Source organism: Macaca fascicularis, chromosome 2 (genome assembly GCF_037993035.2).
Source record: "Macaca fascicularis isolate 582-1 chromosome 2, T2T-MFA8v1.1".
Classification (NCBI taxonomy): Eukaryota; Metazoa; Chordata; class Mammalia; order Primates; family Cercopithecidae; genus Macaca; species Macaca fascicularis.
Window position 1 is genome coordinate 166,363,498 of NC_088376.1, and position 17,857 is coordinate 166,381,354.

The window sequence follows — 17,857 nt, forward strand, 5'->3', positions numbered from 1 at the left end:
ACATAGCTTTATAAACAATAAATATAAATTACTTTTTTTACACAATAAGTTGCTATATTTTTAGTATTAAAGTTAGTTTTAATTCAGTATAAAAAGTAAAGGTATCTTGCATTATTGAAGATTCTAAGTTACTCCAGTCTTCATTTCAATTCAATTCAATTTTATTTATGCCAATTATATGTGATTCAAGTAAATATATATTTACAGAATACCATATATATGTATATGTATAGACATATACAGTATATGCCGTATATGTATATACAGCATTATGCATTGGCTAAACACAATTAGTTTTAATTTTATCTGTGTTAGTGTAAGGAACATGTAAAAGGAAAGAATAAAGCATTTTGCTTTATTTTATAAAACTATAAAAAGTTCATGAACTTTTTAAATTTAAAATATGAAATTTTTAAAATGAAGTATCATATAAATATGCTTCAGTTTTATATTATCACCTACTAAAGGATAAAGTCAGACACAGATGAGAAGGGGAGGTGAAAAGATGTAGCGTTAGGTAAAAATTACTGCAACCATGGTGGGCTAGTAATCTGGCTAGTAATCTCCTTAAAAAAAAAAAAAGTCCCAGATTTGTAGTGTTTGCTTATTTTACTCTTGCCATGGTCAATTTCAAGCAACTAATAGTTTAACAACCATACTGAAAAGTACCTGAATATTTATAGCAAATGGCTTCCAGTAGCCATTTCAGGTAAGAGGAAAGTCAAGAACACCACTACTGTAACCCTAATTTTTTCTTGGTGGAGGCAGATTTGGCCATTATTGTATGTCTTCTTTATTAGAGTGTAAAATGCCAAGGGCAGTATTTAAGTCTACCTTGTACAGCCCTACATTTCCCTGCACCTGGCCTCATGCCTGGGGATAGATTAAACTTAGTAAATCTTTTAAATAAACTTTGTCTACACTGTTTCCCCTATACCAGAGAATTATCCTCCTCACAATCCTCTTCAGAAAAGAAGCCTCACTATTATACATAATTGTTACTTCACAGAATGTCTGATGTTAGAGGAAGTCCTGAGATTCTTGCTATTAACTTCCACCCAACACACTTTAATTAAGGTATCAACACACTTTAATTAAGGTATGCCTCCCCACCACCCCCACCTGGCAATATGACAAATACAATGTAAATTCTACAGATACAGAGATGAAAGAGATCAAGGTCATATCAAGAAGTATGATTCCAGGAGGAAACAAAGACAATGACTGTGCAATGTGATCAGGGCTATGCCTATGTAAGAAGCACACACAAGAGACCATGGAAACAGAGGTGGGTGAAGCCTAACTTCTGCAAGATGACAATGAATTTTATTTTTTTGGTTCATGGTATGCCCTTTCATGCCTAGTACTGTGCTTTCATATAACATATGTTTGGATAATACTCACAGATTTAGTGATGGACTTTTCACCGATTTACCTTAAGGTGATTGCCTCTCTTTGAAAAATTCAAAAATCCTAATGTTGGAGAATTCACGATGTATTTTCTTACATCTACTGGCTCAGATCTTGCTGGGAAATTCTGTAAAGCCCTGAAACAGCATGATTAGGTTACAGTACAGCCTGATCAAGTCATTAAAATTAGAATCCCATTCAGTGAAAGAATGAATGACAAGACCTGCAAACTCAGAAGGGGAGAAACAAAACACTGCTCTTTGTCCAGCTCTACCAAGTACTATAGTTGATCCCAAAAGAGATTGATTGCTGTTCTTTAAAGAATGAGCACAGTAACAGTTATCAAATAAGAAGGACTTTATTAGTATGCAAATATGTGGCTATTAGCTCCACAATTTAGAACTAGAAAATAATAAAAACCTTGGCATGTTTTTCTGCTGTGTAACAGAGCAAGTTTAGGGAAATGTCGACCCAATTCTAGAAAAAAAATTTATAAGCAGAGCATTTATTATGCTCCCTGTATTTGTAACAATGTCAGTAATCTTGTGCACATCTCATTTCGCAGTAAGCATCTGTAAAACTAGGCATAAAATTTATTTAATTAATGCTTGTTTTTGTCCAACTGGATGCAAAGTGATTTTTAACTTTCAACCAGAGATATATTAACTATGCTCTCACCTGCTGGTAGAATTGTGCTCAGCAAAGTGTCAGTTAGACTGATGGGGATCTTATTCTTAGGAGAAATGGAGCCTCCTTCACATTTAGACATGCACTGTTTCCCGGTTTAGGTCAGCATCTGTTGAGGCACCTCAATGCCCTTGTGCTTGCCGTATTCTGACCTAACCTCATTGACTCTCATTGGCCGCACTTGGCCACATGAAAGTGCATTCCTACGTGCTTAAAAACAGGATTTTGAAAAGTACTAGTAGCTGCTACAATCAGATGTAATACAGTACTTTATCCATATTCAGCTATAAAATTCTACTCAACCATCACAGAATTTATAGAAGATGGACAGAAGAAAAAGAGAACTTGACAGAAAGTAAATCAAAGCACAAAGGCCTGAATCCTGCAGTGACAGGGATAAGCAAAAATAGTGAGTTCCTTTTAAAACCAGGCAATGGGGCTGATGGCTTAACGCTAAGAACTCTCAGTCCATGGATAAGGATCAAGCTGACTCATAAAATGCATTCTGTTCAGTTTGCAGTCCTGTTGTTTCTCAAATGGCCTTCCCTGGCAAGAACTGAGGCTGGGAAGGGAAGCCAGATGTAAACACTAGGCAGGACCTGCAGAATAAGCCGGCATGTGAGCAGCTGCAAACAATCCATTTTAATTCCAAGTCAGTGTTTAAGGACCTTGGGTGTTATAGTCAGGGAGGTAGAAGGGGAGGTGGAAGTAAATGTGGAATTGGATTTGGCAGGCATGCATTTTCCTACAGACTATGCTCAATTCTTCTAATCATAGTTATTATGAATGTTTCTCTCCAATTTATTCCTCGTGTCACTTTGCACTTTCATGTTCTCCCCACAATCTGCTAGTTGAGGGTATGAGAGTGGTTTTTGATTCTACAAATAATAAAGCAGAAAGGTAACAATTCTTAAACCACATAAACACATGCACATGAATCGCCTTGGCTTGTGCCTCCACAGGGCTAAACAATTGTGGACATTTGACAAAGGTTAGAATCATCTGAAGTATGCGAGGACCTTGGTCATATCTTGTAATTTTCCAAATAGCAATGTCTGAGTACAACATAAAATTATCTACAGCTGTGTGACCTTGGGTGCTTGCCTCCATTCTCCTGGCCTTAGTTTCCTCTTCAGTAAACCAGGAGTAATTCCTAAGGTCCTTTTCAGGTATGCCATTATTATTTTAGTAGTGAAATTGTTAGCAAACTGTCTTTACAATAATGGTTGAAATGAGGGTTGAAATGCAGGACTCAAAAACAAAAGGATATTTGACTAGTTTCATTCAAGTTTGACCATTTCCCTGTAACCTCCATCCTGTGGGTCAATCCATTAATTCTCGGCAACATTTCTTGTTCCATCTTCTGATTCACCACTAATAGCCTAGTCTTTCTCATTCCTCCCATTTTTAACCTCTGGAAGCATGTGAGTGTTTTTTTATTGAGACATAGATTACACCGTAATTAGAAGTGATGTGATGATGAGGACCATTTCTATTTGTCTTTTATTCTCTGAAAACTCTGCTTTAGCTGAGATATTAAGGTGCAATTCTAACATGGATAAGTTCTTAAAGCTTTTGAAAGTTTCCCCAATGTGAAGAGTATTAGCTCTGGTATCCTGGCCAAAGTCCAAATGAATAATTACATTCTTTTCTTCTAAATCTTTCCTGTAGTTTTAATTGGAAATGACATTCTTTATTTCTTTACCTCAACTGCTATCTATTGTTCTTGAGCATCTGTTAAAGCTGCTGCATTTCACTCCAGTAGAGAATTCTTTGCAGTAGTTAGCCTAGTATTAAATGGCTTCTTTAAATATACCCTGTTTGCAGTTTACGTGTAGGCGTGAGCAGGTGTGAATAGCGACTTAAATAAGATGATTTATAAAGTGCCTTGGGATCCTGGATGGAAAGGGCAATTTAGACCTGGGTTATCAGCATTCTGTGAAAAACATGCCTCGGTAAACCAGTTACTAATTACACAATTACCTTCTGTGGCACAAGTAAAAAATGATGTGATGCTTTTCAGCAAATTCGAGTTTTAAGTAAATAATTCTTGGAGACAAATGATTAATTGTATTAAGTAGTCTTTACTAAATGCAATTTAGGGTAAGTCATTTTTAAAAAAAAAACCTAAAACAACATGATAAAGTAATTGTAATTTGTAATAAATGTGTCTTCCTAGGAGGAATTTTATTTAGGCAGAGAATAGTACTTGATTATTATTTGCCTTTCAAGAAGAGCATTAGTGTATTTTAACTGTATAAAGGAAGTGGATAAGGAAAGCTGTTAAATACTAATGAAGTCAGGTTAAGTTTCTCACAGTGAAGCCATATACTTATGGATCTCATAAACAAAGATACTCCTGATAAAGGTAATTTGGGAACTGATATTAATTCTGATTTGAGAACAGTTTTACATAAGGGACAAATAAAGGCATATGCCACCACTATCATAAAACAGTTCTTCCTGGCATAATACAAAACAATCTGTAATTCTTCATATTTGGGAATCTAATTTTGTACAGTTATGCCCCAGTTCAGATCTACTAATTAGTTCTTACAGGCCTCCTAACTGTATTGCAACCATGGGTACACTGTAAACAACCACAGAAGATGCAGTAGACTGCAAAATTTGGGGCACTCAGTGTTGTGATTTTCTTCCCCCTGCTCCCATTAATAAAGGATGTAAGAAAAACAAATCACTAGCTCACTGAGTGGCAGAGAGCACTGGTACTTATTTTCTTACACCGAAGAGGACAGTAAGATGGGAAACATTTTAATTTACCTTTAAAAGAGATTTAAATATCCTCTGCAAGATTATGGTTAGCTGGCAGAATGAGGTTTGTGTATACCTTAGTGAGCCCCACTGACAGTCTGGTAAAATAAATCCAAAAAACACTTTCTCTGAGGAGATTGTTATATTTATAGTTTGCATAGACCAATAGCCAATTTTTACAAAAATGAATGATATCTACCTAAGCTTACCAATCAATATGTTTCATAAAGTGATGGATTGGACTGTAGTGACCAGAACTGATTGTGGAGACAACTGAAGTTAATGAATTAGCTATATCTCAGCCCAAAGTGCTCTTCAGTGCAGTTCTAATATAATGTCCACAATAATGTAAACATTCCTAGTAGTATAATTTTATAATAAAATGGAACATCTGAACAGCTAATGGGGAGGGACAGGATAAAATGTCTTCGGTAATATTATACCCTCACTTGGCACACAGTGAAAATAAATCTGATTCAACTATTCATCCATTAACTTTCTCCAAGATCTCCAGGTGTTGAAAGTCCCAGATGAATGGAAAACATTCTTGTATTTGCATAATATTTTCAGAGATGCTCAACTCATCCTGAGCCTAAAGGGATATGGATGTTCTCTGAATATTTTATGTTGCTTTCATTTTCTAAAAAGACTTGGTCTAAATTGCAAGATGGAAATGGATATGCAGTGGATGTTTGTCATGGGCAGTTAGCAGGTCTCTCTGATATAAAGTAGAAAAATCCCAAATGTAGCCTGCCTTTATTTGAAATGTCATGATCTTCAAATTTATCAATGTTTGAATTGCAGGAAAAATTTCTCTTTTTTTATCTGTGTTCATTCTAAACTGTTTGACTTATTATTTATAACAATAGATAATTGAACTTAAGGAGGCTTCATATTTCATACATAGGTTTATTTCAATTTTTAAATATTTGGACTATTGGCTAACAGGTCAGTCAATATTCTTTGCAATTGTAGGGAATTTGCATTTGAAGAGACTCTATTTTCTGGCTGGGTTTATTTCATTTATTTTTACATTCAAACTGATGGTTAATAGGTCAGTCAGAAAGTTTTACGTTTCTCCATTGGTCTGTTGGAATCCCAGTGGTCCTCTTACAACCAATTTATTCATTTATTCAGCAAACATTCACACTACGCTTGACAAGTGCTGTGAAGCAATGATACAAGCAAATTAAAGCATAATTCCTGTTATCAATTGTATTTCAATTTCCATCTTGTTTGATATTCGTACTTTAGAATGCCATCATTTTAACAAAACAATTACTTTTCTATTAAATGTTGAAGTAATTTAATAAACAATGATCTTTTCATGAATTGCTTTTGAACCAGGGCTTAGATACAGCATTGAAGGATAGTTCAAGATCATTTTCCTTCAAATGAAATATAAAATCAATGTAATCATTTGTGGTCACATAAGATTCCATAATATTTGACTTTGAACTGTTAAGTGATTACCAATTCCCTTTGGAAAATTGTATTTCAACTCTATATGTTTTCTTATGAATTTGATTTGTTAGACAATGTTCAATTTCTACTCTTTCTTGTTATACAGCTTTGCTCTTGTTGTCAGTTAAAAATTATAATGTGCCCAGTTACTGATAAAGGGAGTCTACTAGGTAGAATTCAAACAGTGCTTTTCAGAACCTTGTGATATTTGATGGTATGTCAATTTTGATGAATGCAGGCATAGCTCCCTGCTGTATAATAGATTCAATGTAGTTCATTCTCCCCTGATGGTAAATATTGGGTCAACCCAGAAGCCAAGATACTAATAGTTTCCCTTGATTCTGTGCAGTCAGCCTGTCACAATTCAAACACTGTCCCCATGTGTATATTTAGCCTGAAATGTTTTCTTTAATTTTCTCTGCCTATTCTATATTTTTTGGTAAGATCTGGTTCAGAATCTCACCAATTCTGAGAAATGTTTCCTTAGTAATCTTATGCCACCGTGATCCTTCTGCTGTAGTGAATCCTCCCAGCAGTCTGACCCCAGCAGCCTAGGGAAAAAAAACTATTTTACACACGGAGCTTTGGAACTACTCTCTAGTTTCTTTGTATTTTATTCACTCCCATTCATTCATTCATCCACCAAATACCCACTCATGCCTAGTATGTGCCAGGCTGTCTGGTAGGTTCTAGGAATGCCCTATCTCAGCCCCCAATTCACCCAAGGGATAGAACACAATTCCGTCAGTAACATTGACCCTCTGAGGCAAAGATCTTCAGGAATGATGATATTGGTGGTAGTGCTGGTGGTAGTGGTAATATGGTGATGACATTGGTGTTATTTTGAGTTTTGCTTCAAGGATTGTGATATGGTTTGGCTGTGTCCCTATCCAAATCACATCTTGAATTCCCATGTGTTGTGGGAGAGACCTGGTGGGAAGTAATCGAATCATGAGGGCAAGTCTTTCCCATGCTGTTCTTGTGGTAGTGTATAAGTCTCATGAGATTTGATGGTTTTATAAGGGGGAGGTGCCCTGCACAGGACCTTTCTCTTTACCTGCTGCCATCCATGTAAGATGTAACTTGCTCCTTGTTGCCTTCCACCATGATTGTGAGGCTTCCACAGCCAAGAGGAACTGTAAGTCCATTAAAACTCTTTCTTTTGTAAATTGTCCAGTCTCAGGTATGTCTTTATTAGCAGTGTGAAAGTGGACAAATACAGTAAATTGTTACTGGGAGTGCTACTGTAAAAATACCCAAAAATGGGAAGCAGCTTTGGAACTGGGTGACATCAGATGTTGGAACAGTCTGGAGTTCTCAGAAGAAGACAGGAAAACGTGAGAAAGTTTGGAACTTCCTAGAGACTTATTGAATGGCTTTGCCCAAAATGCTGATAGTGATATGGGCAATAAAGTCTAGGCTGAAGTGGTCTCAGACGGAAATGAGAAACTTGTTGGGAACTGGAGCAAAGGTGACTCGTGTTATGTTTTAGCAAAGAGACTGGTGGCATTTTACCCCACCCTAGAGATTTGCGAAAATTTGAACTTGAGAGAGAGGATTTTGGGTATCTGGAGGAAGAAATTTCTAAGCAGCAAAGCATTCAAGAGGTGACTTGGGTGCTGTTAAAGGAATTCAATTTTATAAGGGAAACAGAGCATAAAAATTCAAAAAATTTGCAGCCTGACAATATGGCAGAAAAGAAAATCCCATTTTCTGAAGAGAAATTCAGGCCGGCTACAGAAATTTGCATAAGTATTGAGGAGCTGAATGTTAATTGCCAAGACAATGGGGAAAATGTCTTCAGAGAATGTGGGAGACTTTTGTTGCAGTCCCTCCAATCAAAGGCCCAGAGACCTAGGAGGAAAAAGTGGTTTCATGGGCTGGGCCCAGGGTACCCGTGCTGTGTGCAGCATAGGTACTTGGTGTCCCGCATTATAGCTGCTCCAACTGTGGCTGAAAGGAGCCAATGCAGAGCTTGGGTCGTGGCTTCAGAGGGTGTGAACCTTAAACCTTGGCAGCTTCCACATGGTGTTGAGCCTGCCAGTGCACAGAAGTCAAGAATTGAGGTTTGGGAACCTCTGACTAGGTTTCAGAGGATGTATGGTAATGCTTGAATGTCAAGGCAGGAGTTTGCTGCAGGGGCAAGGCCCTCATGGAGAACCTCGGCTAGAGCAGTGTGGAAGGGAAATGTAGGGTTGGAGCCCTCACACAGAGTCCCTACTGGGGCACCACCTAGGGGAGCAGTGAGAAGAGAGCTACCGTCCTCCAGACCCCAGAATGGTAGATCCACTGACAGCTTGCACCATGTGCCTGGAAAAGCCGCAGACACTCCATGCCAGTCCATGAAAGCAGCTGGGTGGGAGGCTATACCCAACGAAGCCACAGGGATGGAGCTGTCCAAGACCATGGGAACCCAACTCTTGGATCACTGTGACCTGGATGAGACATGTAATCAAAATAGATCATTTTGGAACTTTAAGATTTGACTGCTCTTCTGGATTTTGGACTTGCATGGGGCCTGTAGCCCCTTTGTTTTGTCCAATTTTTCCCATTTGGAATAACTGTATTTACCCCATGCCTGTACCCCCATTATATCTAGGAAGTAACTATCTTGCTCTTGATTTTGCAGGCTCCTAGGTAAAAGGGACTTGCCTTGTCTTGGATAAGACTTTAGACTGTGGACTTTTGAGTTAATGCTGAAATGAGTTAAGACATTGGGGAACTGTTGGGAAGGCATGATTGGTTTTGAAATGTGAGGACATGAGATTTGGGAGGATCTAGGGGTGGAATTATATGGTTTGGCTGTGTACCCACCCAAGTCTCATCTTGAATTCTCATGTGTTGTGGGAGGGACCTGGTGGGAAGTAATTGAACCATGGAGGCAGGTCTTTCCCATGTGTTCTTGTGATAGTAAATAAGCCTTAGAAGACCTTACAAGGTTTTATAAGGGGGAGTTGCCCTGCACAAGCCCTCTCTCTTTGCCTGCTGCCTTCCATGTAAGATGTGACTTGCTCCTCCTTGCCTTCTGCCATGATTCTGAGACTTCCCCAGCCATGTGGAACTGTAAGTCCATTAAAGCTCTTTCTTTTGTAAATTGCCCAGTCTTGGGTATGTCTTTATTAGCAGTGTGAAAATGGACTAATACAGTTTGAGACTTAGCAATGAAACTGAAAACTGTATTTTCTCTTGACCCATAGTCCTGAATAGCTGAAATTATAGAATAATAGGGGAGTTAGTAAGAACTCATTACTTTGGAACTTTGGGTTACATGTGTGGCTTAAGCTAGCTTCCCATGTTGTTTTCTAGATAGATGTGAAAGTTGGATGAGATTTGTTACTCAAAGGAGAGTCACACATACAAAGGGACATATTATTAGGGTTACATGTTATTCCCTTGTGACATTTTATCCCATTGTAACAAAATTAAAATGATATGAGATATTCATAGAAATCTTTGGAAACATATAGAAATGACACCTGTTGAAATGGGAGAGTTCTATGACCCCCCCCCCCCCGCCCCGCTCCAGTACATGTGACAGGAGTGTGTCTTGTCTGTTCAGCTGCTGCCACTGCTCAAACCTCTTACAGGAGGGAGAGCATGCAGATGGACAGGTGCAGGAGCCAGCATGAGTGCTGTTAGGCTCTAGCTCCATGGCGGCATCTAGGGGTGTGTGCTTGTGACTTTTGAAGCCCCAGTGGGCATTCTACCATGTTCTTTCAGCTCTGTCATCTGCAGATGGCTTAGCTGTTAACCAGCTCAGTGCTCTTTTGGTACCCGGGTTCTTGTCCAGCATCCAGGAACAATAAGGTCACATATGGACTTAAAGGATGGAGAATGTGAGGATTTTATTGGGTGGTGGAGGTGGCTCTTGGTGGGATGAATGGGAAGCTGGAAAGGGGATGGAGTGGGAAGATGATCTTCCTCTGGAGTTTGTCTGTCCCATGACCAATCTCCTCCCCAAACATCCCCAGCCAAACTTCTCTCAATGTTCAGATGCTCTTTCTCTTCTCTCCTTCTCTGCTGTGCCACTCTTCTGGTCCTCTGCTCTTCTGTTTGCCTGCTCATCTGCTTGTTTGCTTTTGGAATCTGGGAATTGGGGTTTATATGGGTACAAGATAATGGGGTGTGGTGGGCCAAAAGGCAAATTTTTGGCATAAAAACAGGAATGCCTATTCCCACTTAGGGCTGCAGGTTTCCAGGCTTGAAGGTGGGGTCTTTGTTGGGGAATTGCCCTCTTCTACCCAGTATTTCCCTGTCTCCTGTCCATATCACTATCTCAGTTTGGGGAATTAGTATGATTGGATATTGAAAGGGTGATCATTTTACCTGACTCCTGAAGAATGGATAGAAACCCACCTAGTAGGCAAGAGGAAGGTAGAAGCCAGGCGTGGTGGCTCACACCTGTAATCCCAGCACTTTGGGAGGCCAAAGTGGGTGGATCACCTGTGGTCAGGAGTTCGAGACCAGCCTGGCCAACGTGGCAAAACCCCATCTCTACTAAAAATACAAAAATTAGCCAGGTGTAGGGGTGGGTGCCTGTTATCCTAGCTACTCAGGAGGCTGAAGCAGGAAAATTGCTTGAACCTGGGAGGTAGAGGCTGCAGTGAGCTGAGGCTGTGCCACTGCACTCCAGCCTGGGTGACAGAATGAGACCCTGTCTCAAAAAATAAATAAATAAATAAATAGAGGAAGGTTGAAGAGCATAGAGAAAGCCATTACAGGTAGAAGAATTAGCCTGAGTACAGTTTTGTTAGTGCAAAAAAGGATTGCAAATCTTTGCTTACAGCTTGAAAACAGAATGCAAGTTAAAAAAAAAAAAAAAAAAAAAACAAAGAGCTACTTAGTCAGGGAACAGATTATGGATGGCTTAGATTATATGCAAAGGATTTGGGGTATTATTTGGAAAACCATTGAAGCATTGTAAGTATGTGTCACCTATGAGTTTTAGTAAGATCATTCAGGTAGCAGACGAGAGCATGGGTTAAGGGTAAAACAGGTAATTTAGGAATCTGAACATGTGAGTGGTTTGGAGGTATATATTCTTTCTCTAACTAGATTGTAGTATTCTCAAGGTCAGAGACCTTTTCTTTGTTTTATTTTATCCTAGCCATACTGTAATACCCACAAGTCATATTAACAATTAATTGCTGAACAGAATAAAGAGGCACAGATGAGCCATTAGCATTTTACTGAGGGGCACAGTGAAGCATAAGAAATAGTTAAGAAAACCACATGTATATTTGCATTACATATGCATTACATTTGCATACAATTTGAGTAAATCTGTTAAAATAGTTTCATTTTTTATGTGCATTTTAAGTATTCAAAGTCTATTATTGATGCCTTTTAAAGGAACCTGATACACATACTAGAAAAAACATCAGTAGCAGGCTAAGGAAAAAAAGGAGCAAACCTACTACCACCTATTTATTCATACCCAAATGCCCCCAAATCACTATTTACTTCTTATCCTAATGGCCTTTTGTTATACTTGTAATCAACACACTAATGGTTGAAGCTTAGCGATGACCTTGCACAACTGTATCTCTCTGACCTCAGACAACCTCAATTATATAGAGAACCGAAAGTCAGTAAACTTCTGTTACTGGCAACCTAATCGTGGAAGGGGTTGGGGAAGCCTTATTTAGCAGAGAGAACGTCAGATTGCATGATCCTCTCAATTTGTGAACTTCTTTTTCTTCCATTGTTTCTGAAATCACTCTAGAAAGTGCTGAACAGCTACTGGGAGAACACTGTACACTGAGTAGGAGGTGAAATACATGGGTGGCTCTCAAAAGTCAGTTCTCCTGGTACCAGTCTGGCTATGCTGGAATCACCTGTAGAACTTGCCAAAATATAGATTCATTGTCTGTATCCGTGGAGATTCTCTAGCAATACAGCTGATGTACGGTTTTCACACGCATAGTTTTAAATCTCTCCTCAGATAATTCTGAGGCAGAGACAGGATTGGAATCCCTAAAATAAATAAATTTAGAAGGACTTTCAGACTTAGTAGTTTCAGAATCCTTCTTGATACCTACTTCCCATGGAGCAGTGAAGAGACTTGGCTATGGCTCAAGGGATTCACCAAACCTGAGAGTGGCTCTGTGGCCCCAATACGCAGAGATATAATCTAAATCACACTCAGAGTTCCCAGGGAGTCAGAGGTAGGCTAACCTTGATTCCAGAAACTCAAGGACCATCTCACCTGACCAGGGTAGCACTAGTTAGAAATCTTAGGTTTGTTGAGCCAAGTTTCAGCCTTATCTTTAATGAGCACAACATATACAAAATACTTACACTTGTCTAATTGTACTTGAGTTCTTTTTATATAACTACCAAGTATTTCTTTATCTTCAATCTTTCTTTCTCATTCCCTTTCTCCTTTTCTCCCTCCTTTCCTTCTATCATTTTTTTTCTTCCTTAACCGTGGGAACAGAATGTTGAGTTAATCATATTTCTCATGTCATGACTCACCTTCAACCTTACTCTGTGCATGGCCTCTCATTTTCTAAATTTTTTCCTCATTCCTTTCCTTTATTCCTACCCAGATATAATAACCCATGCTAATATGTTAGCTATATATTCTTAAATAGGTGTCTTTGAATAATAAATAATGCTTATTACATAAATGAGACTGTGCTAGAAAGTCTGTTTCTTATTTTTACCCTGAGTACAGTTTTCAGGATCTATTCATTCTAGTGCGTGTGTATCTAGTTTTTCTAATAATTGCACAATGTTCTACAAGATGACTCTAACACATATTTTACTTATCTATTTCCATAATAATGGACACAGAGATTGCCTTATACTTTGCAGTAACATAAATACTACTGAGAGAAACATTCCCTCTCAGATATGTGGGAGAGTTTTTCCAGGTATGTGTCCAGCATTTCCTGTATCAGAGGCTGTATTTTTAATTAATTGCACTAAGTACTGCCAAGTTGCTCTCCACTACATTTTAATAATTTATACTCTCACCAGAGATGCTGAGATTTCCTAATTCCCACTTCCTGTTCAACACTTAGAATTATCCAAATTTGCATTTTGCTAACCTCATGGGTAATAATTGATTGTTCAAAATTTCAGGGTTTTTTAAATTATTATGATACAGTTGGAATGTGCTTTCATATACTGTTTCACTATTTCAGGTTCATTTCTATTAACTGTCTATATGTCATATCCATTTTTCTTATTGTATCCCTGTTTTCTCTCTTGTTGATTTTAAAAAGTTCCTTGAGTGTTATTATATATTAGTTTTATATAAAATAGCTATCTCTTCTGATCTCATCTGTTAATTGTGCCAATGGTACTTTTCGTTAAATGGAAGTCTTTTATTTTCTTGTTTTGTTGCACTGAAACCCATTCATATTTTACCTCAATGTTTTGCTCTTCAGGTGTTATTTAAGAGGGCTTTCTCCATCCTTATAAAATGGAAATATTCCCTTACCTTTTCTTCTTTGAGCTTTATATATTTACCTTTTATATTTGGGATGTTAATTCATTTGTACCTATTTTTCAACATAGTATTGGTGGAGGTGGGGGATCTGGACTTATTTTTCTGCATAATTGTGAAGCAATTTTCTCAATACTATCTACAGAAAATAAGTCATTTTCTCATTGGTATGTAGTCCACCTTTATAACATATCAATATTCTCATACTTAGGAACTTTCTCTGTTTCTCCATTAGTATAGCACTGTCTTTTAGTGCTTGGAATGGAAGATTATTCTTCTTTGCTTTACTTTGTTGAAAATTGTCCTTATGTATTTTATTTATGTTTTACTCTGTGTGTGTATGTGGAGGGGGGAGAGGGAAAGAGAAAGAGAATATCTGGTAAATTGTACAAAATATCCTGTTGGAATTTTCATTAGGATTTTATTTAATTTATAAAGCAAAATTGGGGAAGTGTCATGCCTTTACAATATTAGTTCATGCTATTTTTGAGCTTGATATATTTATGTATTCAAATATTATTTTATATTCTTTAAGAGAGTTTTCATATTAACTCTATAAAGGTCTTATGATCTTAGTATGGTTATAAGTTTTCTGTATTCAGTGTAAATTTCAGTAAATTTTTTAAATACAAATTTTCTTCACACTAAGGATGCTGCTCTTCTCTAGTTCCAATTTTCTAAATTTAATTGCAAGTAGATGTTTAGTATTTGCAAATAATTTTCTTCATCTATTGAAGAAAAGAAATTATGTGATTTCTTTTCTTTGTCCATTAATGTGTTGTGTTACATTACTACCTTTTCTTTTTTTTTAAACAATCATCCTCAATTTCGGGGATACATGCTTTCTGTTCATAATTAACATTTTTAAGGAATACTCATGGATTTGATAAGCTTATTAGTAGTTCATTCAGATTTTTTATGTTGCTGAAAATTAAAATGAACCTGTAATTTCCATTTCTTATATTGTTTTTATTTAATTTTTTGAATTTGAATGAACCAAGTTAATGTTTTTCCATTTTTTAATAATTTTTAAAATTTAAGAACTATTAATTTAATAAAATTTTAGTAAAAAGTATCTGTAAAATTGCCTAAACCTAGAGCATATTTTAGGAAAGGAAATATTTGATTATTATTTTATACAGTTATCTATTTAAGTTTTCTCATTCTTCTTGCTCCCATTTAGACATTTCCTATTTTTTTAATATTTATACTTTTGTTTATATTTGGAAACCGAGTATCATAATTCTTTATAAGTATTTTGTCATTTCTTTCATTCTTTCCTGTGTTTCTTTCTCACTTTGTATTGATACAATTTTCTTTAGGTTTGTTTGCTTTACTTTATTTTAGTTTTGCCTCTATGATGTTTCTCAGAAAATGAGCCTTTTATTTTTATTAATTATGTATTTTTACATTTAAATATTTTTTATCTTATTGTTTCCTTCATTTTTATATTTGATTTACTGAATTATTGAGTTACAATGTTTAAACTCATTTGTTTTCCAATTTTTTTTTGTTTTCAGATAAGAGCATTTAAACCTATAATTTTTATGTAACAATTTATCTGTGCCCCTACACATTTTTAAATACACTATTTTAAATGCTACTTATTTTTTTGTTTGTTTGTTTAATTCCCTTAAGATTTTTCTCTTTAGTCAAAGAGTTGTTTAGAAACAGATATTTTGGGGTCATTTCCAGGTGATTGTGGTATTTTGACTCTTCTTTTACGAATGATTTCTAATTTTATTGTATTTTTGTCAGATAATATAATCTGAATAATGATGAATCTTTGGAATTTATGACTTTTTTATGCATCAGTTTATAATTAATTTTTATGAATGCTCCCTATGTGCTTGTAAAGACTCTATAATATGTATTCATTGGTTATAGGAAGTTTTTGTCTATTAATCTAAGTTACTCAAATACGTTTTAAAATATTATATATTTCTCATCTTCTTTGTATCTGCTTAGCTTTTTGTTTTCTGGTTTTAAATCTCCAAATGGTTGATTTATATATTTCTTTTCTTAGTTCAGTCAGCTGTTGGTTTAAATATTTTGAGGCTCTATGGTCAGGTGCATGTATGTTCATGCTTGTTTCATCTCTTTTATATATAACATATAATATTTATTTTGTTTCTTATGATACTTTTGATTGGCTCATGAATTTATTTGCATGAAATCCCTAAATCTTGAAAGTCAGGATTCTTTATTATCCTTTTGCCCATCCTCAGCTCCATTGCTAGAAGAGTTTCATAATTAGATATTAAAAAGACCAACCAGAAAAGAACCTTTATGAATAACTATTTCTAATGTCTTTTTTCCTACTGTCCAGTATTCATGTGATTCCCAAATCAGGGAGTAGCTTATGCATATGGGTAGAAAGAAAGGGGTGTTAGATTGCCCCTGTTAATGAATACCTTACTCTCACATTCTGAGTAAAGTGGAAAAGAGAGGCCCCACGTAATGGAAAGTTTAAAAAGATGCCAGTACCTAAAATTCTCATTTTTTGAAGGGGAAAGCAGGATATGGGCTTAATGGACATGACATAAGTGTAGGCACATGGCATATGTATATTACCTCCTTCCTTCCACATTCTTTCCAAGGTAGACGTTTTCTCCATCTTACAAATAAAAGAAATTGAGGTTCCGTAAATGAGCTGCATTTACCTATGTCACAGAGCCAATGCATGATGGAAGCAAAGTAAAAATATAGGCCATGCTAATTCTGATGTTTACATTCTTTGAACTAGGCCAAAGTGCTATTCTATCTTTGCATGTCCAAGAAAGTTGAAGTAGAGAAATTCCCTTTATCTCAAGATACCATAGGTGTTGCAAGTCAAGATAAAAGATCTCTTGTTTTACATCTTGGTTTGCAGGATAGCGTAACTCTGCATAAAAATAAAAATAAAAAAGAGATGGACTGCTTTTAAAAAAAGCCAGCACTGCTGACTAGCCTAGCACAACATTACTCATGTCTGTCAAGGTTTTTCTAAAAACACAAAAAATTGCAACAGAGAAACTCAAATTGTTAAAGTTAATTGCAAGATTAAATTGCCATTTGTCAATAGCAACGTAATTTCTATTATAAATTACAGGTCTGTAGCTTTCAGGCATATTTTATCAATATGTTTTCAATGATTTAATAACAATATTTCTCAAAAATAAGCCTAACTGGTTTTTTCCGCTTTTTAAATGAACATGTTCAGAGGATTTTCATCAGTTTGCTAGCCAGCTCTGCAAAATTTCTAGTAAATAAATTATCACCAGGAGGCTCAAAATCCATTACCATAAAAAAAGCCATTTTTTCCTCCCTAATCGATTGCCCACTGTGCAACTGCTAATGGGACCATACACACATGTTGTGCAGAGGGAATTCGTTTTCAGGTTCTCTCTTTTCTAGAATGTATTTTACAAAGAATTTATCACTAAACTCATAAATTAGTCAATGCATAAAATGAACACTTCAGCTTGCAGCAGGAGAAACATAAAGGTCGTGCACCTAGGGGATTTTCCAAGCTGGTTTCCAGGAAAATGGAGGTTGCACTAGGTGATTTGCAAACACTACCGCACCTGCCTGGGAGAACCAGTCCTTTCCCTGCTTCCCATGACATAGTCTGTTGCTCATGCATTCTTCTTGGAACACAACTTTCTTTATGTTCTGATTGGCACAAGTGCACTGAGCAGTATTTGCCTTTGAACCTAGAAGTTTTGAAATTATCCCAGGGCAACTGGGTCTATTTTACAAAAGCATCCCAGTTCATTCCCACAATCCCATCTTTTACCTTCAATCTCACTCTGCTATAATTCACAGATGATATTACAATCATATAAATCCCATGTTACAGCATTCTATAAGCTTTTTATAAGTCCAGAACGTTGGCTGCTAAATAAGCCTTGCCTATACACAGAATAATTAATCCTAGGGAATAAAATAGCAAGTGGCATGGGATGGGCCTGTCTACCCAGGTTTATCCCAGTTGAGTCAGTCAATCAGAAGTTTTTATTGTAGATTTTTTTCACTTGATCACTCCAGTTGCCTTCTCTCAACAATTTAGGATTCTGAAGCTAAAAG